Below are 25904 nucleotides of genomic sequence, written 5' to 3'. Positions count from 1 at the left end.
ACCCAAATGTACCAAAACCAAACGGAGACCACGAGCGAGAAGCAAATAAACGCACAATACGATTAACGCAATCTCTCCGGGCGCTCGTTTGTTCGAATAACACTTTATTCTCAATAATTGTCGACGACATGCTCAAACATATACGGACACAGAGTCAGCGCGGCAGTAGCTTTGATCTCTGGAAAACAAAAACTTGCGTCGCAATGCTTAACGTTTCCCTTCCCTTGATACACGAGTATCTCATTAGACGAAATCGTACGCGGCCCCAGGAACAGTGGAATAGAATTTCTCTCTCCTTTTCTCTCTATCTCATTCTCTCTCACTTATTCCCTCTCCCGCTCCCTCTCTTTCTCTTCCAGCCTCTTTTTTATCGTGCGCGTTGTACGCAGTTCAAATATAACGATTTACCGTGCTCGCGAAAAGGAACTCTCCAATTTGCGCGAAACTCGTTTGCCCATCCTCCCGTTATCTCATCTAGTCTTTATATCGCGCTTTTAAAAATTTGTTCAAAACTTTCGTGCCACGGGGGCGCGGGACATGGAGGGGGTTGAAAAAACGGTCCGCCGGTACCCTTGTCGCATTTCTCGCTCCAATAAATATTTCTACATGAACTCCATCCCGACGTAGGAGAGCAAAAACGGCCGCTCCATCGCGGTATCTGCTCGCGCGCAACTATTCCGTTCTGTCGCGTTACGAACGCGAACATTTTCTGCAACTTCCCCGGAAACTGGGAGCGGGCAGCCGCGCTCGCGACGCAGCGCCGCGCCGGCGAAATCAGTATCGAACGAGACGCAAACAATTTCCCGCGTGATACCGCTGCTTAAAGCGGCTCTTTTAATTTGCGCGAACTTTCCTTTTCTCTACGTCCCGCTCCTCCGTCCGCCTCCGTTTATCCGTTTCCCCTGCTTCGGCTCGTCCGCCTTTTTTTGCGAACGGAGGAATGCTGCGCGGCTCGCGAAATAACTTTGCGATCGGTCGGCAAACAAGTCAATTAAATAGAAACAGTTTTTCTTCATCCTTTTTTTTTGCGCGCGCGATTGCATCGGGAACGTCGAGTAATATTTTATAGCGCAGCGCGATTCTGCGCGAACGAACACGTCGAACATTGTGAATAACGGGATTTGTGCGGCGGGCTTTGTTTTCGGGTGAATCGAGTTTGGTTGGTCGATGCGGTGATTCGGGGAAGTGGAAACGGTCGGCCATGATCAGACGGCGCGAGGTCGAAGATTGTTATCTCAGAAAATTGTTTCTTTGTCAATCGGACTCTTTCAAAATCTGTTCGTGCTAGTATTTCATTGATAAAATGGAGAATTGAAACATCAACACGAATCTCACGCACAATATTTTCACAAACACGAATAACGATGCCAATCGTCTCTCAAGTCTCATTCATCATTCCATCATTCAATACATTGACTCTTACTTATCTCACAACGTTCCATTATTTAATTAAACCAGCCATACCATCGTTTGTTAAGTTTTACAAATTAATCTCCAGGAAAATGAAAATACACATATCCGTGCACATTCCATCGGCGTTAAAAATTGAAATACTTTCGAGCCTTGCAAATTTAGTATCTGAGAACACTGTTTCAGACAATAAATATTTATTTTGTATTGAAATTGTTCTTACAATAAAGAACAAATTTAGTCACGTTATAGTCAGATTTTATGTAAGTATGGATAAAGGATAAAGTGCAAGTAACTGAGAGAATTATATATTGGCAAAATAAACAATAAACAAAAGCGGAGATAAGTAAAGTATTAAAACAATTGTAGAATTTTAATATCGAATAACTACTGTGTGGTGGACAGAAAATGATGAACGTAAAGAATAGGGAAGTAAGGAAGAATTGAAGTGGAGGGAGATCTGTAGGACAGTTTGAAAAATAATATTGAAGCAACGGTTGTCTTTAAGAAGAGCACAAAGCAGTGTTGCGCGCGAAAGAACGGAGAGGAAAGGAAGTTGAGATTCAGTAGGAAATCAGGACGGTTGAATGGCACGGTGAAAGCTGTTAGCTCAGGTCAGGGACTAATTACTTGATTACGTAATTGCCTTCCCGCTCCGACAATCACCCTCCCACGGCTCGTCGCGGCCGGTAAACCCCCGCTGATTCACCCCTAGCTGCGTGATCCTCACCCTGAACATCTTCCTAAAAGAAAGAACCCTTTTAGGACAAATTAATTCCTTCCTGACCCTTGATACACCGCGGACGTTTAAAAACGCTTTATCGTTCTACCCCCTGGTCAAAACAGACAATATTATATTTAATAAATAATAAACACCGTCGGCGCTCGAACAATCACCTTTTGAAATATGCACTTCGAATACAGCTTTTGAAAGTCTTTAGTGGCGCTTGTATTTTCATTGAATATTTATTAATTAATTAATTAACAGTCCTTCCGTGGCTTACAAATTTATATTCATGTTGACAGAAATTGAAAATGTTTCTGTTTCCTCGAATCTTTTGATTTCTATAAATTCGTATTAACAGATAATATATTTAATTTCTATATAACTAATTAATGCCATGCTCATTTTATAAACAACATATTTTGTCACAAATGCGGATGTCCGCAGTTAAGGCTTAAAGGACGAAAACTCGCCACAGTAAACTGCTAAATTCTAAATAACAAAATCTGCACATTCCTCAGGCTACGATGGAACACTCTGCACGGTAAAATAAATGTTCACCGAATTAATATCTCTTGATATTTTATCTTGACGATCGCGAGCGGATCCTTTTTCCGTATTACTATCTCCACGTCGATATTACGCAACCTTCCGGCTGCACAATGAGAGGTAGATTGTCCCGGAGACTCTGTAGACGAAACCATGAGCGATCGAAGCTGCGCGTAGCCGTCGATCGACTTGGCGGATCGGCGGGACGGAAGAAAAGGGACGCGAATCGGCAAGAAAAACGTAGCCCGAACGAAAACGGTTAAATTACGGCCGTACGCGCGTAAGAACAAAAAGAAAAACAGCCGCGAACTGAATCGACGTGCGCGCGGAACAACGTGGGTTCGGTTCTCCTCTTCCTTCCTTCCTCTCTCTCTCTCTCTCTCTCTCTCTCTCTCTCTCTCTCTCTCTCTCTCTCTTCTTTCTTTTTATTTTCGCCAACGTCCTCTCGTCCTTCGTATCGCATAGACGGTAGCCGCGTAAGGGAGAGTATTTATACATAACCAACTTTCTACGGGGTTTGTCGTAGCAGCGGCTGCCGTGGCAGGAACAGAGCGCGGGGCGCAGGGAGAATTCCGAGGGTAACATGGGGGTGTGTTGCTCTATCTAACGTCGCTCATGGAGCTCGTTAGCGTTGCCCGTGGCAACACCCTTACCTCGCAGACCCGCACCCCCGACCGCCAAACCAAACCAAACCCTCGTCTTGCGAGTAGCCCGTGGGGTGGAGTACGAGAAAGAAGAAAAAAATGAGGGGGCGCATGCGTCCCGGCCCTCCACCATTCGCCATCGCGTCATGTGTGCGCGCGGTGTCCTGTGTTACGGCGACGATGGGGGAGGGCACAAAGAAAAATTCGGTGCCGTCTGGAGATCACAAGGAGGATTGCCAACGATTGTTTAACAACCCCTCTGACTGCCCATCGTGGTACAGCCGCGCGCTACTGGCTAAACAAATTTCTGTTTTTGTCGAGACACGGTGAAACTTCATTTTCCCGACTTTGAAATTAAGTAAAGTTTAAATAGAAGTAGTACTATTTGCGGATTTATGTCTGGTACAAACGCATGGGGATCTGCAGTTTACTATCCTCTATATACATATGCGTTGCTAAGCAAATATTTATCAATTTCAAAAATTAAAATATTGCTTCATAATTCTATGCGTGGCACAAATTCAGAAGTCGGTACTCTACCACTCTCTATGAATAAACTGCTAATTTTATCTTTATTATGACAAGGTAAAATTATTTTCCGGCGACTTCGAAATTGCAAACAGTAAAAATAAGATAAGTATAAATTCCTAGAGATATATAGTACAGTTCCCTCTATGGTCGATGTATTTTATTATGAGTTGCATAAGCCACTAACAATAAGTATTCCTATTTTTATAAAGTAAAATTCTTTTTTAGCGGCTGTTAAATTTGGATCATTGAAAGTGAAGGAAAAATGTAATGTTCCATAGGTTCGTGCGCGATGTAAGCGTACACCATTAGTACTCTATTACTCGTAATGCCATTAGCTAAATAAATGTCAATTTCTAATAGCTTCTATTTCGAATAAAAATGTATAACACGATTTATAACAGGTTTTAAGGGTCTGTGAAGAAATAAAATGAATGAATGAGAATGAAGAAACAAAAACGTATTTTGTATTTTGTTAAATACATTGTAACAAAAAAATACATCAATGCATTTTTAAACATTGCGAAGAGAATAAATGTATATAAATTTGCAATCAACATGTATCGATTGAAATTAAGTAAATTTTATTTGAACCTGAGAAGAAAAATACTAGTTTGATATACCAAATTATTTGTATTGCTTTGATCTTACAAATGCCAAATATCTAGTCTCTAATGAAACTAATAAATATTTATTTATATTAAACATATAGGATTCGAAACATAAAACAGTAAGAATTCCAATAAAACAAAGAAACCTTGTTATCCAATTATCTTTATTTATCTCTCTCCACAGAAATTGAATCTCTCTTGCAAACAATTCGAGCAAAAATGATAACAATCTATGAATTAAATGGTCGACACCATTCAATAGTAATAATAATTCAAAGGCTAGAGCAGAGCAAACGCCGTAAAAGAATGTTGGGGAGCGAAAGTTGGTGCTGGCAGTGCATCAAGCGACGGGTGAAATTTGCTTAGCCGGTCGAAGACATCAAACGAAAGACAAAACTGCGCGTTTCCGCGTCGCTAGCAATCGATGACCTCTCTCTCTCGCTCTTGCTCTCTCTTTTCTTCAAAATTAAATCGGCAGCATCTCGGCCGAAAGTCTCCGAACACCCTTCGACGTGATATCCCCGATTCGATGCCCCGGTATGGCAATTTTATTCGTTCGGGAACACGAAACAGTGGCGAAGAACTCTAGAGAGCTCGGTTGGCTCCAGGTTGGGTGAACATCGAAATTAATAACAAAGTAATTCTTTATTGCGCCGAAAGATAAGACCGGTGATATTAATAATGGCATTCGTTGTTCCTGGGCCGTGGCGGATTTCATTAAAAAGCGGGCGCCGCGATGTGAAGAGAGCGAGAAACGAGGAGGCCTTCAGGATAGAAGGAAAAGAGAAAGGGAGAGAGAGGACGAGGTCGAAAGAGAAAGCGGAGAAACGGGAGAGAGAGACGGGGTCCTGGAATAGTAGAAAAATGGTGGAGAGGAGAGGAGAGGCAGGGAACCGCTGCGTAAGCCCAGGCCAGATCCGCTTAGGGGATGTAATTAAAATCGGAAAAATGTGTTTAATGAATATTCATTTGTGCCTCGATCTGCTGATATTAAGCGGGCTTGGCTCGATTCGCTTCGAATATTGCCATCCACCCTCGTACCGACGGCGTGCCGGCGATTGAAAAAAAGAGAGGGGAACGGAGAGAGAGAGAGAGAGAGACACGAAGGCCGAGAGAGGAAGAGAAAGAGAGAGAGAGAGAGAGAATGAGAGAAAGATCGGATAGAAAATAGAGACAGCGATAGAGGAAGTCGGTGGGCGGGTTTGCGGTGATCCGAAACCGAGTACTGTTTCCCACCGATTTTCGTTTTCGCTTTTATTTTATCTTGCTCGACAGTATTTTTGCGCGACCGAAAATCTATCGGGTGGCCGGGGAAATATGGCACGCGCGGTCGGATGCGTCGCGGTGCGATAAAAATTCACGAAGCTTGAAAAACGAGGCGCCGTTTATGCCGGGACCGACCGAGACCGCGTTATCTCGCGTGTCCCGCAGATTTATGGCGAGGGATATCAAAATAATTGGATACCGCGAGAATTTGCTGTCTATAAACAGCCGGCCGACGCTCTCTATCCTTCCTACGGGAGTACTTTACGGCCGCGTTCTCATTAATTCTCGTGGGCCACCGAGCCTCTCGGAAACACAGACGCACGGATTAATGATTCGGAAAGTTCGCTCTTCTCGGTTACCACTTGAGAGATTCGAACGAATCAAACTCTAAACAGTGACCACATGTCGACTTCAGCTTGCGAACATTTTGAACATTTTGGGACTCTTGTTGAAGGTAGAATCAATTTTCTACGGTCGGAAGACAATTACTAGATTGTAAATTATAATACAAAATAAATATTGCCTACATTAATTGCAAGAAATAGAAACTGTATTGTAGTAAGACATTGACATTTTAAAATTTGTGTCGTCTTTCTATTTCAAATTGCTACCGTCTGATTTTACTACAAATACATGAAATCCGCAGTCTGAGGATTACAAATGAATATCTTTTTAAGTATTTTCTTCGACAATTACGTGAAATATTCGAACTAACTTAGGTGCAGTAACTACACATTGGTTCCACCATGTCCATTTTATGAATAATTTTAGATTATTCGCAAAGGGGACAAAAAAAAGTGTTTTGTTGACCTTTTACTCAAAGTATGTAATTTAACAAATTTGCTAAAGGATTACAAATACTCAACTTAAAAGGCCTTTTTTCGAAAATTACGTAAAATATTAAAATTCAATTGAAATGATTTATAAAACGAAGCTGGGTGATTCATATCGAGACAACGTAGACGCAGCTTAAGTTACTCCGTATATTGGAAAGTCTAGGACACGATTGGACTCCCGAAGTTGGCTCAAAGCTCTCCGCCCGAATGTTCCGCTGCCAGAGTACTGAAGATCAAAGAAGAAAAATCTCTTTGTCTTCGGCCGGAGATTTCCTGGATACCTTAGAGAGCAGGGAATATTAAAATCTGGGGAATTAAATTTTCAGATCGCTCCGAAACTCTCAAGAATGCTCGATTCTAATTCAAATTCCAATTTCTCTACCTTGTCATCATGTCGCTATAAGACACGTGGATCTTTTATCGATCTTCCTATACTTACAGGTCTTTATCTTTTATAGGGAACGCAATCTATTCGTAGAAAAGTCTTTTCGTTTCTTTGGAACAAGAGCAATCCTTGACCAATGTTCTAAAACAACGTCATCGACGAAATAATTAACATTTGCCAATTTTCGTGGCATAATATTTCTATCTCGAAGTTCAATTTCTATTACAATCAATTGAATAAACTAAAATCTGTTCAAATTCGCAAGATCAGGACCAGAGAAGTAATTAGCCTTCCTTAATCTTTTCTTAGGAAATCAATTGTTCCGATTTCGTACAACCTTTATAATAAATAACCTCGTATATAAAACTCGATTCTTATCCAAGAATTATTAATATCTCCAAGAAGGACGTACTGTCGCACGGAGATTTCCACGAGAATTCGAAAACGGGAGCCACTGGTTAGACTCCCGTAAATAGTATTGATATTCCCGGGTCTCGAAGCGAAGAAGACCAATCTCCGTATCAAGATGAGCTCCCTAAAATATATTTCGGAGGAATCTCGCGGGCGTTATCGCGAGTATCTCGCGCCGAGCCGAAGGGAGGCCTTATTCAACGTCATTTCTTTTATCGATGAACGGAGAGAGGATGGAGACCGAGTTCTCTCCTCGAAGGAGGAAATCGTTAGGAGAGCGACATGCAAATTCGTTCGAAAGTTTCGCCCACCTCTGGCTCTAGCACCCTCTGGGCAAGAAAACCGGGACAAGGGTAGAGAGAGTACCCTCGAAGAAGACGGAGGAGCAGCCACGAGGAACCAGAAGAAGAAGATAAAGACGGGAAAGCTGCTCGCAAATGTTTTCTGTTCCTGGCTGCTGGCTATTTATGCGCCCTGGAAATGAAACGTCGCGGCGATCACTGGCTGGCCAACAACGAATCACTATAACCACGGAAAATCGTGTACCATAAGCTACCGCGCAGCATGCATTTTAATATCCTTCTTTAGACAGTTCTCACACTTTTTTACCCCCAAACTATTCGGACGCGTTCAGGGGAACGGGAAAAGTAACTGGCGTGTCGTTCGCAATAAAATTGCCACTATAGCACAACTACCAGGAACTATAATGCAATTTTACTCTTCCTTTATGTCGTTAAGTTAACAAGTTTAGTTGTTAGTATTGGATTATCGATACATAATCGTTATAATGAATTTATTGTTCAATCAATGTTCTCATAACTGTCTCTTAAATGAAAACAGAACTGTGGGGCCCAACTATGACAGACCAGGTATACGAGGAGACCCCAGTTTCTCACCGCTAAATTTCGTCCAATGCAGAGCTTCCAGTATACGTTCCATTTTATATTCATTTCGAATGATTAACGACGAGTAAATACCGTCAGATGAGAGGGAAATTAATCGTAAGACAAACTAACAGGAAACCATAAAGTGCCACGAAATGGATAAAAATGTGGTAGAACTAATCAAAATTATTACAGAAAATACGTTAACGTAAAAATTCGCTAATTCTAGACAGAGATTGCCATCACTTTGACGAAGGCTTACAAAAATGGCGTATTAATTTAGGTGAGAACTTGTGAACAATTTGGTATTAATGAAAGCAGAGTCATTAAAAGGCCTATAAACAGGGCAGTTAAGATGTCGTAGATCGACGTAGCGAGGAATGGGGAAGCGAAGTGCGGTAGAAATCGCGAGTCCCGACGCAGCAACAACAGCACAATTCCTGCAGGTTGTTGACAAGAGGCCGGCATGGCAGTCTGCCTCGGATGCCATTTGCGTTTCCTCTTTCTCCTGCTTTCGGCCGGCAGCCCCTCTGAATCCCCTCTAGGTGCGTTTATCTTCCATACCCTATTGATCCGTAAGTGATGGTGCTCCGGAAGGTGGAGGGTGTCCCCTGACCGGGGGTGGATCGGGGACCGGGGTGACGGCGCGGGGACGGAAGGTGGGCTTCCACCGTGGAGTAAACCCGGAGGTCGTATTCGTACGATTAGATCAGGAAAAATAAAGCGGGAGAAGGAGAAAGACGGCAGCAGACTGGAGAAAAGATGAGAGCCTCTAAAAAACGGGCTCGCGGAATGAAATAATAATATTAAGATGGATAGGGGCGAGGGTGTAGGTTCTTCTGTAGGTGATGAGGGGGGGGGGGGGGGCGAGCCGGTAGGGGCGGGAGGGACGAGCGACAGAGGCTGACAGTGACGCAAGAAGCTTTTTCATCATTTTCAAACCGCCCTGGTCTAACCTCTCTCCCGTAAAACGGCCCCAAGCAAATCCATACGCGGCCCTGCCTTCTCTCTCCTTCCCTTTTCACCCTTCTTTCTCCCGAGACGCGACTCCCACACCCCCTATATCGCGGGGGACGAAAGCCCGACTAACCAGGTAGACTCGAAGCTCGCGCGTGTAACCCGCGTATTTAATATCGACAGTGTTTTTACGCTGCGTCGGGTACTTCTCCACGAGTCTCTGTTCAATTTGGGGAACAGGGTACACAGATATTGCGTACAGATGTGATATATAGTAGAATTTTCTCAAAATCAGTTAGGGTAGTGGAACCGGTTTTTGTGGAATATGCATTTTACCGTGTCCTCAGATTGTTTTCAGCCATAATTAACTTTATGTTTATCGAATAAGACATATTACATTTTTTTATTAAGAAATATAAAAGTAAATGAATTAAAAGATTGAATATGTATTATTCAATAAACATAAAGTTAATTATGTTCAAAGACATTCCGAAGGCACAGAAATTGGCCACCCCACAAAAACCTGTTCCACTACTCCATTAGAACAAAATGTTGGGCAATGCTCCATCCAGTTAACTTTTACTAAACTCCTGTTTTCTCAATTACTGTCGGGCGAACTACTAGGTAATCTGTTCAGTTAAATCCGTTTATCTCATTATATGAACGTCCTTGGTTCTGTGAACTGCTTGTCCTCCGCCGAGTTCGTATAAATAAAGTTCTATTGTACTGGGTATTCTACTTAGTCGTTTCGGATTTTGCGTGATTTTTACTAGAACACGCACTCAACGGAGTTGAACTGTGCGATCTCCTACGAAATTTCTTTGCGATCATGATAATTGCTAAACGAAAATATTTTAAACCACATGGACCTATATTTACACAATGCCGAATAATTTCCTTGAGATATATTGTATATTTAAATCGGTATGGAATACACCGCGGATTTTATGCATTTATGACACACTGAGTAGGACGAGTATAACACATTAAATATAAAACAAAAATTTGACAATACCGTTCGATTAATTGCAATTGATCAAAAATGGTAAGAATGAAAATAAATTTTTATCGAACTATCCTATTTGTAGCAATCGATAATTTGTATTTTGTATAAAGATTCACAGTCTAATAATGATAATACCGAGAAAAATGCAACAAATTTCTAAACATGCTTGCGACACATACAAGATAAATAAAATACATTTTCTAAGAATACTCTATAATAAATAGACTGCAAACTTTTATACAAATTCCCATTTTTATTAATCATTTTCTGAATATGTAATAAAAGGAAAATTTTCATGCACTGATTTAAAAGTTCCTAATTATAAATTTAAAATTATGATAAAATTAATTTTCATCAATATGTACCTTATTTTTGATATTACAAATTTTTATATACCATAAATGCGTAAGCATCAGCAATTTAGTAATGAAAATGATCATTTATTTATAATTATTCTTAATTATTATATAATAATATTATTCGATTAGTATAATAGTAGCATTCTCATTAAAAACTCATTTTCAGTGACAAAAGTGCCAAATTCTCTGCTAAATAATATCAAAATATCAAATTTGTATATCGAATGTTTCATGAAGCATTCGAATTACTCTTTCGAAAATGTCTCCCCCGTCCATCTTGGAAAGTCATCCGCCCCGCAACAGGGGTGTATATCCCGAAATGCCCTAATGCTCCACATCCCCACAGTACGACCGCAGCGGCCATCTTTGCGAAACACCCCCATTGAACGTCGAACTATTCAAACGCACCAGCTTTGACGTCAACATCGATTGGAACTATGCAATGTACGTTCTCACTTTTCTCGCGTTGTACGTCTTCACTTTGGATCTCACATTCTCTCGCGCCGAAAAACACGCGATTCTCTTCGGAGTTTCTCGCACTGGTTTATTTACCGAGGTGTCACATGTTCGTGCTGTTTCTTCGTTGAGAACGAGTTAGGCGAATGCGAGTCGCACGAAAACTGGTTACCGGAATCCAAGATGGTGCTCCAATTGGACCGGACGCGTACAAATCGAGAGGGGATGACATTATACCGGTTCCCGCCTCTCAGAATCCCACGGGTCCTGCTTCCTTTCCGGTTCCTGTTTTTCTAAATTGCTATGAATTCACGCGCCAGCTCTGGCCGCGCAAAAAATCTTTTGTCGCCGCGAGGTCCCTACGAATGAATTAAAACGGCCCCGGTGTCGCGCATTCCCAGTTACGCTGATAGAAGAACAGATTTTTAGATTTACAGATTTAGATTTATAAAAATTGTTATATCACATTCCGATATAATTTCTGTGTTGTTAATTTTGTTTGCATTTCGGGCACTGTTAAAAATATAAATAATATAAGATGCATTAAGTCATATAAAATGGAAATACTATTGGTATATGGCTTCGAGTATAAAGGATTATCGTCGAGCAAACTTATAATAATAAATTTAATTCTACCGTGACCATGCAGCGGATAATTATTTATTAATACTAAGCCATTTCATAAGTAATGGAAATTTTTTTTAAATTTACATAAGAAAGATACTACTATACGATTGTAACTTTTAATTATCGATCACCCTGTAGACTGCGAAGAATATTCTTGTATCTCGATTTTGAGAAATTTTCATTTACTAGCGGGTCAAACTTGGCACATTCGGAAGAAAACACAGAGAGTAGCATCTTCTAAAATAAAACTATAAATTTTCTTATTATGCAACGGATTAAGATGCACTAATTTTGTCGGAACGTTACTAGAGACTGTACAGTTGTCGCGCACTCGCACCTGTCGCGAACACAAGAAGTGTAATTACGATTGAGCCGATAAGTGGTGCCGAAATATTTGAAAGAAGAGTTCGCGGATTGAAAGAGGCGAAGAGCGAGTGGAAACGCTGGCCGAATACGCGCGGATGACTGAAACTATTGGAGCAGGTTTGAAAGCATAGGGCCCCCACTGGCCCCCCGTTATCCCCTCCTCCTCCTCCGCCGTCTCGAGCAACCGGGCCCTCGGATTCATGCCCAGTTTTTATCGCGGCGCTTTGTTCTAGTCCCACGGTGCGACCCTTTGCGCATACATCCCATCACAATGTGTCGTTTTTTCTTGTTCCGGAGCCGGTTCGCGTAATAGGCCCTTTGCACAGCTACCTTGAGGGCTCCTCTCCTCCAGGACCATGCTCCGGTGGCACATCTGCCGGAGATTCGTTTAATTTCTGCAGTCTGCTCCGTCTCATTGATCTCGTTTCACAGAATTAACCCTTCTGTGGCCGGCAAACGTGTTTATTTATTATTATTTCCAATCTTTAATATTCAAGATTTTTCGAACTCCAACGACGCCGTTGAAACGTGTGGAATTTCTAGTGAGCATTAACATCGCTTTAAACATAATCTTCTTCCTGTCTTTTTTACAGTTTTATCCATCAATAAATCTTTTATACAAATTCTGCTGTTCGAAGGTTGTCGCATAAAAATCTAAAGAAACGAAAGATATTTAACACGTTGTTATAGAATTTTTGTTATTGTTCGCGTTTCATTGTACTTTCAAATCTTATACGTACCATACTCGTATAAATACCCGTAATATAACAATCGATGGTATAAACAAATTATTTCTACTGGTTGTTATTTCCAGATTTCTAGGAAACCATAATATAAATAAAATATTCATTTTTTATTCTTGTCATATTTTTTACTTTCCTATACATTATGGTGCACTATTAGATATACAAATCAATGAAATTGTGGTGCATATTACTTACTTACTATTACTTACTATTAACTATAATTAACTATAATTACTTACGATTAATAGTGGTGCACTATTAGATATACAAATCTATGAAACAAGAGATTTAATAAGAAATATATTTCACGGATCGGGATCAATAAAATTATTTTCTGTGCTGGTATCGAGTTGAATCGAAGATTGAACATTAAAAATCGGGATACCGGCTTCAGCGGAACATTAGCACGTTACAAGCGTCGTTACCCTGACTTCATTAGACCGATGGGGTGCATCGGGAAATCATCTACGTCCCTGCACTCTTGTTATTGCATTTGCATGCTAACACAGATTCGTGCCTGAGAATCTAACTCGTATAATGCTACATGTACAAAAGGAGAACGAAAGAAGCGACCCTACTTCGTCCAAATAATACGAGCTCTCCCTTCTCCTACATATTTTTTATTTTTCTTCTGTTCGTGAGGCGCATAGGCGTGCGTGTTAAGCGTCGTTTTTCATATAGGAGCGGTTAATTCGTGCGAGATCACGTCGCGCCCGCCCGTGATCCACTACAGATCGTAACCCATGTTCAGATCGGTGTCCATAGATCAGGGTCAACGGACATAAACGTCATCAGCTATCCTTAGTAATGGCGATCGTATATCTCTCTACACGGCGCGCAATCTTTTTAAGGTTTAAAGACGAATTTCACTTTGGTAAATGCAACTACGTAAAATATAAACTTTACCAAATTTGACCATAAAATTTACCATTCTCCAATACGTTTCTGTGATGATAACATTTACTTTTCCAGTACTAATATTTATTTTTCTAAGAACTTCATATTTTTATACATATAGACGAAAAGCATCTTACGGTCTTGAATATTTATCTCGAAAGCGATTTGTTTAGTTAAGTTGAACCTTTCTTTCCTTTCACATAGAAGATCAATCTTATGAAGTAATATTGTTCAGAAAAGTCAAAAAATATAGAATTCTTTTAAACGCCTCCATTTCTATCTATTTCTGCTCTCATGAATCGCCGTTACTCAACAATATTTACCAAAATCATTTATAATTCTCTATGCGGGTATGTTTAGTACATCTTTGTTAGCTTCAAAATGAAAGAACGTGCCATTAGTCGCCATAACTCAAAGAAACATTGATATATCTGCGCTGTTACCGGAGCTACAAATTTTTTGCTGCAGCAGCACCGGTCTTCCCACCGCGCGGCGTATCGTTGAGCGAATAATTGCCCGTGACACCTCACCCGGGGTTACCAAAAACGAAGGCAACTATTAATCGGTGGTCAGGGAACGTTTAGGAGCGTTTCCCCGGAGGGCCGAACGGCGGGATGTTTAGCATATTAAAAGAGAGCCACCCGCGGGGCAAGTATTCATTTGGCGTTGGCTGGAGGATGCAGCGAGCTTGCAGAGAGAGAGAGAGAGAGAGAGAGAGAGAGAGAAAACGAACGGAAAATAAGTGAAGCAAGTTAATTGGGTGAGACGAATCGATAAGAGATGTTAATAAGCATTCCTCGAGGACGAAACCGAGGTAGCTTTCAGCTGTTCGCCGAGAAAGACCGAGAGCCGACAATGAGTACAGGAAAGACCAAATCGTTCCTATCGCGTCACTGGTACGACGAGCGAGGGGGCGGGGTACGGGTCCGTAGTCGGAGAACAGGGTTCGAAGTTGGAGCCTCCACCCCTTTCGTCCAGTCGCGACCGCCCTCGATCAAGGATAATTGCATTAATTTATTCCCGATCTGCCGCAGAAATTCCAGATCCTCCGAGCTAATTACGTTATTAAACGACCCTGCGCCTCCCACCTCCTCGGGATTACGTCTCTCGATAAAATTCCTCGAGGAGCAAAACGACCGGCCCAACCGCCTCCCGCTCCCACTGCTCCCTCATTCTTTCTCTTTCTCTCTCCTGTATTTCTCTCTCGCGACTGTTAAATTGCAATTTGTACGAATCACGACCGCGGAAATGCACCCCAGGACGGGGACGCTGAAAGAAGTCGAGAGTTCTTAAAAAATTATTACTACCCCGCCACCATCCACTCTCTGGCCCGTATCATGGGGCGGCTCGGCATTCACCCGGGATCGATAAAGCCCAGTGACAAAGGAAAAGTTCGTTAAGCCGTTCCCGTACAAATTGTCGATCGCGACCGCAATTAAGATGCCGCGCCACGAAATTCGACGACTTAAACGGCGCCCCTCCCCCCCCCTCTCGACTCCCGCCTCCCGAACTTCTGTGCCGTATCAAAAGTCACGAGAACGTTATTGTAACGCAAAATTTATTATTACTTAATTAGGGAATTTAATCTTCGCGGGCGACGGTTGGAGAACGGTGCAGTAAAGACAATACCTCCTTGTCCGAGCTTTGTTCTGCAGGTTTCATACTTGAACAACGAAAGACAGCAGACTCCTGCGGTCCGTCTTTAAGTTCCTTCACGCAATGAATAGTACAGTACAAGTCCATTTATATGAATTCAACAAGAGACAACCAGTTCATACAACCGGGTAGGTTCATATAATAAGAGTCCGCTGATAATTCCCATTGTCGTAACTTTCTCGTTCAAACGAAAGAAAATGTGCTGAATTTACGTTCACAGTATCTAAATGTTCGTTTAATTGAAATAACGCTCGACAATAATTCATAAAACAGCAAATTCAGCAGAAGTTCATACAGTTACAATAAATGGAGTTCAGATAAATGAACTTCTACTGTAAACTGAGTGTCGAATCTCGAATAGATATTAAATCATGTTGTAAATTGAATTAAAACTTAAATGTACTTTATTGAGAATTAATTAATAATAAAATATGATGTTAGTGAAAATCCGAGATGGCAACCTCATAAAGAGCCATAATATAATTCGATGAGTCTGTTTTCAATCACCGAAAGCCCAAAAATTCCATTGAAGTTTTTTTAAATAATATTGTGAGATGGTTACTCACCTAGTAATTTTCTCACCTAAAAGAAACGTGTTCTATAGAGAGGGATAGCGTGGGATTATTCCAGGAGGCTGGCTCACCTTGTTTCCAGCGCGATCGTGTCTTGGAATAGTTTAAGACAGCTGATGGCATCGTGCAGGATATGATTTGCATATGGTCCTGATTTTAGGCACATCCGGACCGCGTTGTTCGTTTCGGCAGGATCGAAGACGTGCAACCCTTGCACGACTGCCGCATGAAATTTATAATTAGTAGGGGCTGGCCGGATGCAAATGCTCGCAAAAATACCAGCGGCGTATTACGTTACACGCTTTTCAATATTCCAGCAGGACGCCGAAACTCTTCTCACGATATATAAGGTGGCCCACCGAGATCTGTCAGTAAAAGACTCGAAATCTGTTGCATCTATAGAAAATTGATTCAAATAAAAGTTGTAGTCTATGGAATGTGTGATACTCAAACATAATTAATACTTTTCTATATTGCTTTTTTTATCCAGATTCGAAGATTATTTTAAACGTTCAATCTGTTATGTATAAAACTTGACTCTACTGCTGGAGAGAATATGTAAAACTAAGTAAAAAATTATGAGACAAGATGGGTCCAAAGTTACTAAGATATTGATTAACTTACATACGATCTAAAAGATGCTTAAAATGTAACCAATTCTGATCAACTTACGTAATTACATCGAATAAATTATTTATATTAGCGTATGCCTTATTCCACATCTTACAACTTTTGTTTTAACCTTTTCTCTATAGAATAAACGGTTTTCGAGTAAAGGTGACAGATCTTGATAAACCACCCTATATTTTATATTTTGTGGATTATTTCTCCCTTTGTGGACAGAACATTTATTTCCAACATTTGTATATTACCGATAGACTTTGCAGTAGAATTTTGTCTACATTATCTCTCTGTCTTCCATTCCATTAACTTCGTCTCAGTCTTTTTGCAGTTATACGTGGACGACAATCTCTTCTATCACGTCACAGTGATGAAAAAGGTATATTGAAAAGAGGATAGCATGGTACGTAAAGGGAATCATGGTTAGGCTAATAAATTGCACAGCCGTGCACCTTTTTCTTCTCGTTGATCCGACTGAGGAGCTAAGCGATTTAAATTCCCTCCATTTAATTGGTACCGGTCGAACGTTTCAATCCGGCAACGGAATTCGCCGGTAACCCTTTCCCATAAAATTAATTAATTAACGGCCGATCCGACGACAACTGAGAGCATACGCTCCGTGAAAAATCGTCGCACGAACGTTTCGTTTCCGTCTGAAAGCGAAGCAACGAGGGCAACACGCAGGGAAAGGGGGCTCCGTGCCCCGCTGGGCGAAAATTTGCATACGCGTTCGGTACTTTAATTAGGTTACGCCTAGAAAACGGGTTGAAGTTCACACACTTCATTAGAAATTCGAAAGAGCCGTTTCGTTTTGATGTATGCGCCCTTTCTTCTTGTTTTTTTCTACCCGTAACTCAACCCTCGTTCCTTCTACTGATAATTGAATGCGGCAGACTCCTCCGGCGTTCGAGATTTATTCTAGGTCGCAACACTCGCATCTTTCTCCGTTCTAATGGATCGCAAATATTTTCTTGGATTCGAAAATAAAATATCGAATAGAGAAAAATATTTCAATCACCGACTGGTTGCATGCCATCTTTAAAATTCTTTTATTTGTAAAAGCAATTTTTCGATTTTAAACATCGTATCCTACGCATAAAATTAACAAATATGACATTTGCATTTTTCTAAAGACTTCGTAGAAGTTTATTATAATAATAAACTTCTTCTAATATAATGAGTTTATTTGAGACTCGAATGCAGAAAAGAGATAACTGCTACAGAGTAAATATGATTCCAGGTTACTATCACAGTGTTAAACAAATTGATCTTCGTTCGATGTGTCAACAAGACAAAAAGAAAAGACTAAAAAATGTTAATTTTCAAGAATTAATTATTTCTGCCTACTGGGAGTTGTAAGAATGACAGAATAAATAATTTTTTGATTTTTCGGAACATATTAAGCGTAAAAATTGAGAATAATCGAATAAGGTTGCAGAAGGAACCTGCAGTCGATGATCTCTTGGGCTCGAAGTGCACGGTGCATCAAAGCGCAACCTGCGTGCCCCTCGGTGCAGCTGAATGCATCGTGTATCGACAATAGTGTCGATGGTTCGATGGGGATGAATATCTATTGATTGCTATAGCCTCCCCTCAAAATCGCCTCGATATATAGTCGTATACCTGCCGCCACCCCAAATATGCTCGTGCTACCTGTGAGTATGCAGCAAATTATCCTGTTTTCAGTGACACGTGCCGCGAGTCAGGTACATTCACTTTATTCGGCTGTCCTTTTCACTTTCTAATAGCCAATATCGATAACCATGCACTAAATTGTAGCTTAAATTATACAATTACTCTAAACCCCCGTGCCAATAAAAAAATAAATAAACTTTGATATTATTTGTTTTCATTTTACAAAACCTGAAACATATTTTCATTCATTTACTACAAGTTTCCTTACAGTAAAAATGAAATTAAAAAATTAATTATTATTTTTACTGCTAATTAATAGACTATGTATCTTTATGCGGAATGAAAATTACCTACATCAATTGTGAGAGACAAAAATAAAATAGTTTTCATCTGGTGATTTCAATAATCTGAAACAAATGTATCGATATTCTTAAATTATATATTTTTTCACAGTTCTACATTTCGGTAAATCATTTAGGCCGTTAACAGTACGTGTAAGTTTCTAAAATGCAAGTAAACGTGCATAGTAATTTTAATTACATTAAATTCCACGTTTACTACAAGAAATTTTCTAGTTGATATAAGACATTTATTGCTTCTTCAGATTTTCATGAAGCAATGTTAAGAAAGTAAGAATTTACATGGAGATCCACAGTCTAGTCATTAGTGCACAAAATCCAAAATCTAGTAATAACCATGGAATATATCTTTGATATTAAAAGTGCATTAGAATGAGTCAGTTAAGTATTTGATTACTTTATGAAACACGAGTTCTTTAATCTCATTTCTCCTAATGTTGTTGTACTGTGTAAATGAAAATGGAAAATATCGTTTCATACTCGCCCATCTCGACGGGTCTTGAAATGAAGGTTCAATAGCAATCTCCATAATATAGATATTATAATTAGGAGCTGAGCCGAATGCATAACGGACGCGCGTATTAAATAGCCTCAACCAGTTTTTACCTCGACGATCACACGCATGGTCGCGACTAGATCCACATCCATTAAAAATTGGTAACTCAATACCAGGGTATTGTCCTAACGTGCGTTCGATACGCAGGCCTGAAAAGTTTGCTCAGCTATACAGGAGAGGCCAAGAAAGCGATACATTTATTATGCGACCGCGGCCAAAGGAAACGATACATATACAATGAAGGATCGCTAAACAATGTTTCGAACGGGTTTTCCCGAGTATGTTCATGCGTTTCCTGTCACATTAGATATTCTTGAATACTGCCCCCTTCATTTCATTATGTTCATCTTCATTATGCAAGTTTCTATTTTCATAAATCGTGGTAGAAAAATTATAATTTACAATATTTATTTTTTCCAGGAATGTCGTTGATTTTTTGCCATTTCTTGTAAACATTGCTGCATTGGGGAATTTTTATCTCTGAAACTGTTCAGCCGATCGAAACGAGCCTTTAATTTTTTTAATTTAAAAGATTGGACCTATTTTAAAAATTTAATGTCGTTCAGAAAATCGATACATATTGTGTTGTTTTCAGCGACTCCATTCGTACCTAGAAAAATTCAGATTAATCACTTTTGGCTGACAGTATTTGATAATAATCGCTTGTAACTAAGTATTTGTGTATTCTTTGTATAATTAAATTAGTAGAGATATTCAGAAGCACTTTACTCTCATTATAAACAAATAAACATTGATTTATCTCACCCAATTCAGAAACGACAGATTTTTTACCGCAGAAGCTTTCAGAGTTTCCCACCACATGGCGTATCGGAATTGTCACCTTTTGCGATTATTAGAGAATTTTAATAGAAATTTCCATTCTCTTAAGTAATTTTAATTTTATTAAATTTAGGACAAAATGCCTTTTAATGTCTGGAATTTCTATCACCAAAAAGATCAAAGAAAAATATAAATTTTTATAACACTTTATTACATTCTATTGTATTATGACACCACGAATTTATTAATATCCACAATTTAATCATTTTAAATAATTTATTTTGCAAACACGACTATCCAGATATTATTTTCCGACCAAGGTTTATATTCTGATAACGAATCCCATACGAATATCCGACCAAAACGAGAATTACATCTCGCTTTTCCTCTGGAAGGAAACATATTCGCTCGACGAATATTCTAATATCATTCGGAGTATCGATTACGTTCGTGGAAGCTCGTTACAGAACAGTGAGAAAGAGAAAGATAGAAAGAGAGCGAGAGAGAGAGAGAGAGAGGAGAGGGAAAGGCCCCCTCGTATCCGGATACGTTCCTGTCCTGTCAGTCGTATGTCAACCCTCGTTGTTTTTTTGCCGCGCTCTTAATAATTGATCATCTGATTACGATACATTATACCCCCCTTTTTTCTACTTTGGTACACCGTCAGAGAGCATTATTCGTGCACCGAGGGAAACGGAATGAGAGAAAGAGAGAAAGAGAGACGGAGAGGCAAAGTTTTTCTTCCGTCGGCCGGGCGAGGGACGATCATTTGCATATAGGCCCCCTTATCGACAAATACACCGGGGGCGCCCCTCGTAATGAGGGCTCCCTCCCCTCGCACTTCATCCCTCTTTCCTTTATTTTTTTAACGTGGACCGCCATTGTCCGTTAACTCATTCGACGTGGCACCGTGGACCAACGCTCGTATCTCCCTTCCTTCCTCGTTATCCTCTTCATCTTTCCTTCGCCTTCTCTTTGTCTATCTATTCTCTCTCACGCTCTTTCTGTCTCCCTCCCCCTCTCTCTCTCTCTCTCTCTCCCTCTCTTTCTCTCTATGTCTATCTTTCTCCCTCCTACCTCCTGTTACCGTTCGCCAAACGTGTTAAGTAGAAAAAAACTGACAGGGTCGAACCAGTTGCATGTCAGAAAATATGAATCATAAAGATAGAGAGCTGCTGCAAGCGTGAAACCGTCCGCGAGATTCCACTGTGACATCTGCTTTTCCAGATAAATATTAGAAGAAAAAAAAACTTGCAGGGGAGAACTAGTAGACACTCCGTGGCGAATAGAGTTAGGAGAGCTGGATACATCGGAATAACTCCGGTTGGTTAACCGCTTGTATGGGTGGTGTACAGCAGTTTATGAAAATTAAGAATTGTTGTACATTAATCATTTAATTAATATGATATTTAAACTGCGAATTTGTTGCAGTTATGGCAAAATTGAGTAGTTATAATTCAGAACAGCGTGAAGATATCTTTAATCTATTAAGACATTAAAAGGAAGAATGACGTTGTCACTCGGTTTCTATTTCCTGCAATTTATGCAGATGTTTTTTATTTTGAATAAAAGTCCGCAGTGTAGTGATAATCTTTCGATCCCTAAAAATAATACCAGAAAGACAATAATTTTGTGGTACAGTGTCTCATTTAACTTCTGCCCAAAAAATTTTAATATAATTTTAATACTGAATGAAAGCTACCGTGCGTAGAATTATTGAACAAGTAAATTATTTTGTAAAATTATTAGTTACTTCACTTATAAAATATAGATTTACAAAACTTGTCTTCTTTTGTTTGAAAGTCGTAAAACTTGTACAAGAAACTTCATTGGGCAGAACATGTTATAATTATGAATTTGTAAAAATAAGAATCTAGACAATAAAATCTCTAAAAAATTATTGTTATGTATTTTATTATATTCTATTATTTTAATTATTGTTCACATAGAGATCAGAATTGCACATCAACGAAAGTTCCACCTAACATGTCTAATCCAACCCAAAGAAAATCAGATTAAGTTTGTTAACTTCCTTATAATATTGTTTAGATAGGAAAATGATAACCACAATCTATTTTGTCTAAACAAGACAGGCTACATATTAACCTTATTAACATCTTAGTGTTCTACTTAACCAAATAATAATTAAAAAATTCATAATTAGATTGCAGAATTATTAGAAAATGTACCAACATATAAGTACATTAGAAAAATTTCAGAACATTGCTATTTTGTTCAGTCTATTAAAATTATTAGAAGAAGAAATATAGTATGATTTAATTCCAATTTCTATCAATCGAGTTAGAAACTATTTACTTCGCGCAAAGATCCGCAGTCTATTCGTAACTTTCGTCGCAAACCGGCCAAGCGGCGATTACCATTAACTATTAATAATGAACTTCGAGGCTGCTGGTATTTTGCAGGATTTTCTGGGCGGTTCAGTGGCAGTGAAGTACTGTACACGGCTGGTTTCGTATCCTCGTGAGACCGATCGTTACCGACTTCGTTACACAACTGTTAGGATAATCTGCGGCGAGAATCATGAGCCGTGATACATGTACACGAGCATGTATAGGTATGTCCGGCCCCGGGGGTGAGGGCAGGTGTACTCGTCGAGGGAATAATTAATATTCAGCGAGGAAAAAGTGGGCGAGAGCCAATGATGGTCTTCTCCGATGAACAGTTAGCGCGTTAGCGAACGGGCGCATCGCTTCTACTTAGACACGCAGCTGGTCGTTTCAAGAAAGACACCGGAGTCAATTATGTTCATCTGCCTGTCCTTCTTGTACCGTAATTGTTTAACATACGATACTGGTATCGCCGACGATTTCATGCGATCGATCTTGTCTTACTGGTTGTCCGCATTTCTTAATCATCCCGCGAGTAGTGAAAATTCCCTTTCACTGGATAAAAATATCATTTCTGTCAAAACTCACGGAAGTTACAATTTCGAAAATTAAATTAGTAAGGTGTTTCTCGAGGCGTCGCAGTCGAAGAGACATTATATTAAATATTTTATAAATATTTAATACTTCAACTCTTTGTAAACGAATGGCGACTTTAAAGCACCACTAATAATTGCTATATAATTTTTCAAAGTAATTTTTATATTATCAGATTTATTTGTATTGAAAGAATTCTTAAAAATGCAAATAATCACAATTTCGTATGTATACAATTCAAATATTATACGAAATAATATCTTAATTTTAAAACCAAAATAGCTTCGAGTAAAAAGGGTTAATATAATAGAATATAGTTGAATATAAAAGAATAGTCGGTAAATAGTGAAATAGTAGATAAGAAGTAGAGTATGAGAAAGATAGAAGGAAGAAAGAAGAAAAAGAATGTATGAAACAAGATAGTATACATATAAGATAGAGGAATTTTTAACCAAGTTCAATAAGGACAAACAAAGATATTAATGATAATAATAATAATAATAATAATAATGTGTTTAGCTAGTGTTTAGATTAAACATCCAAAATGACTGTCACCACTAAACTAACATTTGCAAGTTTATAATGAACCAAAATAGGTTGTGTTTTTATTTTTTAATGTAGACGTGATAATGGAAACAATGATTTTTTCAATGATTTTGTTTTATTCTGGAAGTTAATCAAGCATATTAATTCCCCAAACGAGGCGAAACAATAAAGAAATTTTATAGGAAAATTGAATACAGTGTTTGAAAATTAGTCGGATACCGTAATTAGACATAATGCTAGGGTGTTCATTATGAAACCATAAATTTCAGAAATTCGCGGCGCAGGCTTATGCTTTCGTAAACGGATATTATCTGTAACGAGCGGTAATCACGGTGGCGTGCCAAACCGTTCAGCCGCAACACTTTCCTGCAACGCGTTTTAGTGAATATTTATAATTACACTGTTGCCTGATAGTCTTCGCTTTCGCATTTCAATGTATTAATTTCAAGCACGCGATCCGCTGAACAATAACGTCGCTGTGTACGATTTTATTTATTCGCTTAGCTGAATAACCCCGAAAATAAATATACACTGGTACTGAATCAATTGGGGGCTTAATTAGAGAGAAAATTGAACACAATAAATTCTCTGGCAAAGAAAATAAAACGTTACTTATTTAAGAAATAAAAGAGCTAGCGAACATTTGTTTAAGAATATTTGCATTGCACTTGCAATATTAAACACAATTTAAAAATGACAATACTGTCACAGTAATAAAATTAAATAAAACAGTTTTGCACAATGTTCATATTTCTAAAAATAAATATAGAAAAGTTGAAAATTGCTTAAAAGTCAAAGAAATACTGTGTGGTGACATTTTCATATTTTGGAGGCTTTTTGGATATTAACAGGAAGAGATGTCAAAAACTGCAAATATGTTGGTAGTATGTTCGTCTATTTAGAACATAGAAAACAGTTTGTATCAAATCTACGTGAAAGAGCACAGTGACATGTTCATATTTTTAAAAACATTTTAAGGGATTGAAAGTTCTGTGCCCTAATTTGTCCAACAAAACATTGGTAGAAGCACGATTACTTAAAAAATAAATGTATACGGTGCAGTAAAACTCTAAATTATGTAATCTGACAATACATATTGTACAATTCGAAAAAACATAATTTCGTACCACTAGAAACATATTTATAATGAAATCTAACATCAAAACTAGTTTTTGCAATTTATTCATTCCTCAAACTTTGCAATTCACGCATTTTCCCAGATATTAATTAACACTAGAATTGACGAACCCTAATCGGTACTAATATATACTCATTCTTGACAACCACAAAATTGAATTAACTTAAATTGCGTATGATTTCTATTATAATGTATCTTGGCAATTTTATTGCAATACATTCCAACTAAACAAAGACGTTTAGGATACAAAAGAATTAAAATACCACCCACTATGACAGATTTTATCTCGCTAGATCTCAATTTCATTTATTAAGTTACCTCGTTTTTGTAGGAATTTGTACAATATTAAGAGAATCAACTTAATTTACTCGCCAACTAATTATTAATACTGTAAAATAATCATGTAAAATACATAAAAGAGAACTTCTCAAAATCTTTTATTCGTTAATTCTTATCAGCAGTATAATTTATATTTCAATTCAACTTCGGAGAGCAGAGGGTTGAAATAAATAATTTATCAAACACCTCTGAAGGCTTCATTTAAAGTAATGTATTTTGAAAATTTCGGTAAACGACAAAGTCTGGCGGAAAGGTACATCAAAAACTGCGGAGCCGACGGTAAAAGCAGCAAATGCGATTCGACGGTCGCGCAGCAGTTCGTTAACACACATACCGGCAATCTTCCGGTGGAATCTCGGTAGTCTTGATAACGAAAGCGTGTACGGAGGCGCACGTAGCCGCGCGCTGTAGGACGAATTGCAGCCGCAGAAAACGAGGAAAACTTGGGATCAGATAAGGGCAAAAGTGGAGGCGAGCGCAGGGCATAAAAGGAGTTCGAGAAAAAGAGATAGCGGAAGAGGGGCGGTGGGAAGCGGTGTACAAATTACGAGCACCCGGAAACTGGTCTCGTGGCCGTGTTAACTTTCGTCGCGTGCCCCCAGGAAATGCCTCAACTTTTGCAGCCGCGTGTTATCGTCCGCGCATTATAAACTTTCCATTGCCCCGGCCTTTCCCTCTCTATTCCTTTTCCCTTTCCTTGTTTGCCTTCATTATTTACGACACTTTAACGAATTTTACGCGGCAACCTTGCCGCTCGCGTCGCGTCGTTACCGTGCTCGAAAGTGAAACACCTTCGCGAAATCTTCGCGATCGCGTTTCTCCATATTTCTGTCTATTTAGCAAACTTCGCGTTCTCTTAGTACCCGAATTTCATTTTAACCCCATACATTATTAACTTATAAATTTATTAACGCTTTAAATCAAACGGTTTAGTTAGCAAACACAATATTGATACCATGTATAGCGATTAGTATGATACTTCAAAGTAGCGGTGAAGTACGCATTTTTAGCACGCAAAAAAACGTATTAAGCAACAGGATTTAATAACTAGATTGCATATTTTTATACAAAATAATAACTGTTTGCATTAATCACAAG

The 25904-nt window shown here is 39.1% G+C and overlaps 1 protein-coding gene across 1 annotated transcript in view; it reads left to right on the top strand.

The window, feature by feature from the left end:
* The window catches only part of LOC144476362 (UPF0489 protein C5orf22 homolog), a 391899-nt gene that overhangs the window by 362215 nt on the left and 3780 nt on the right, over positions 1-25904 (top strand). The gene's annotated exons all lie outside the window — the stretch shown is intronic.

Source organism: Augochlora pura, chromosome 10 (genome assembly GCF_028453695.1).
Source record: "Augochlora pura isolate Apur16 chromosome 10, APUR_v2.2.1, whole genome shotgun sequence".
Lineage (NCBI taxonomy): Eukaryota > Metazoa > Arthropoda > Insecta > Hymenoptera > Halictidae > Augochlora > Augochlora pura.
This window is presented reverse-complemented; position numbering and strand designations above follow the sequence as displayed.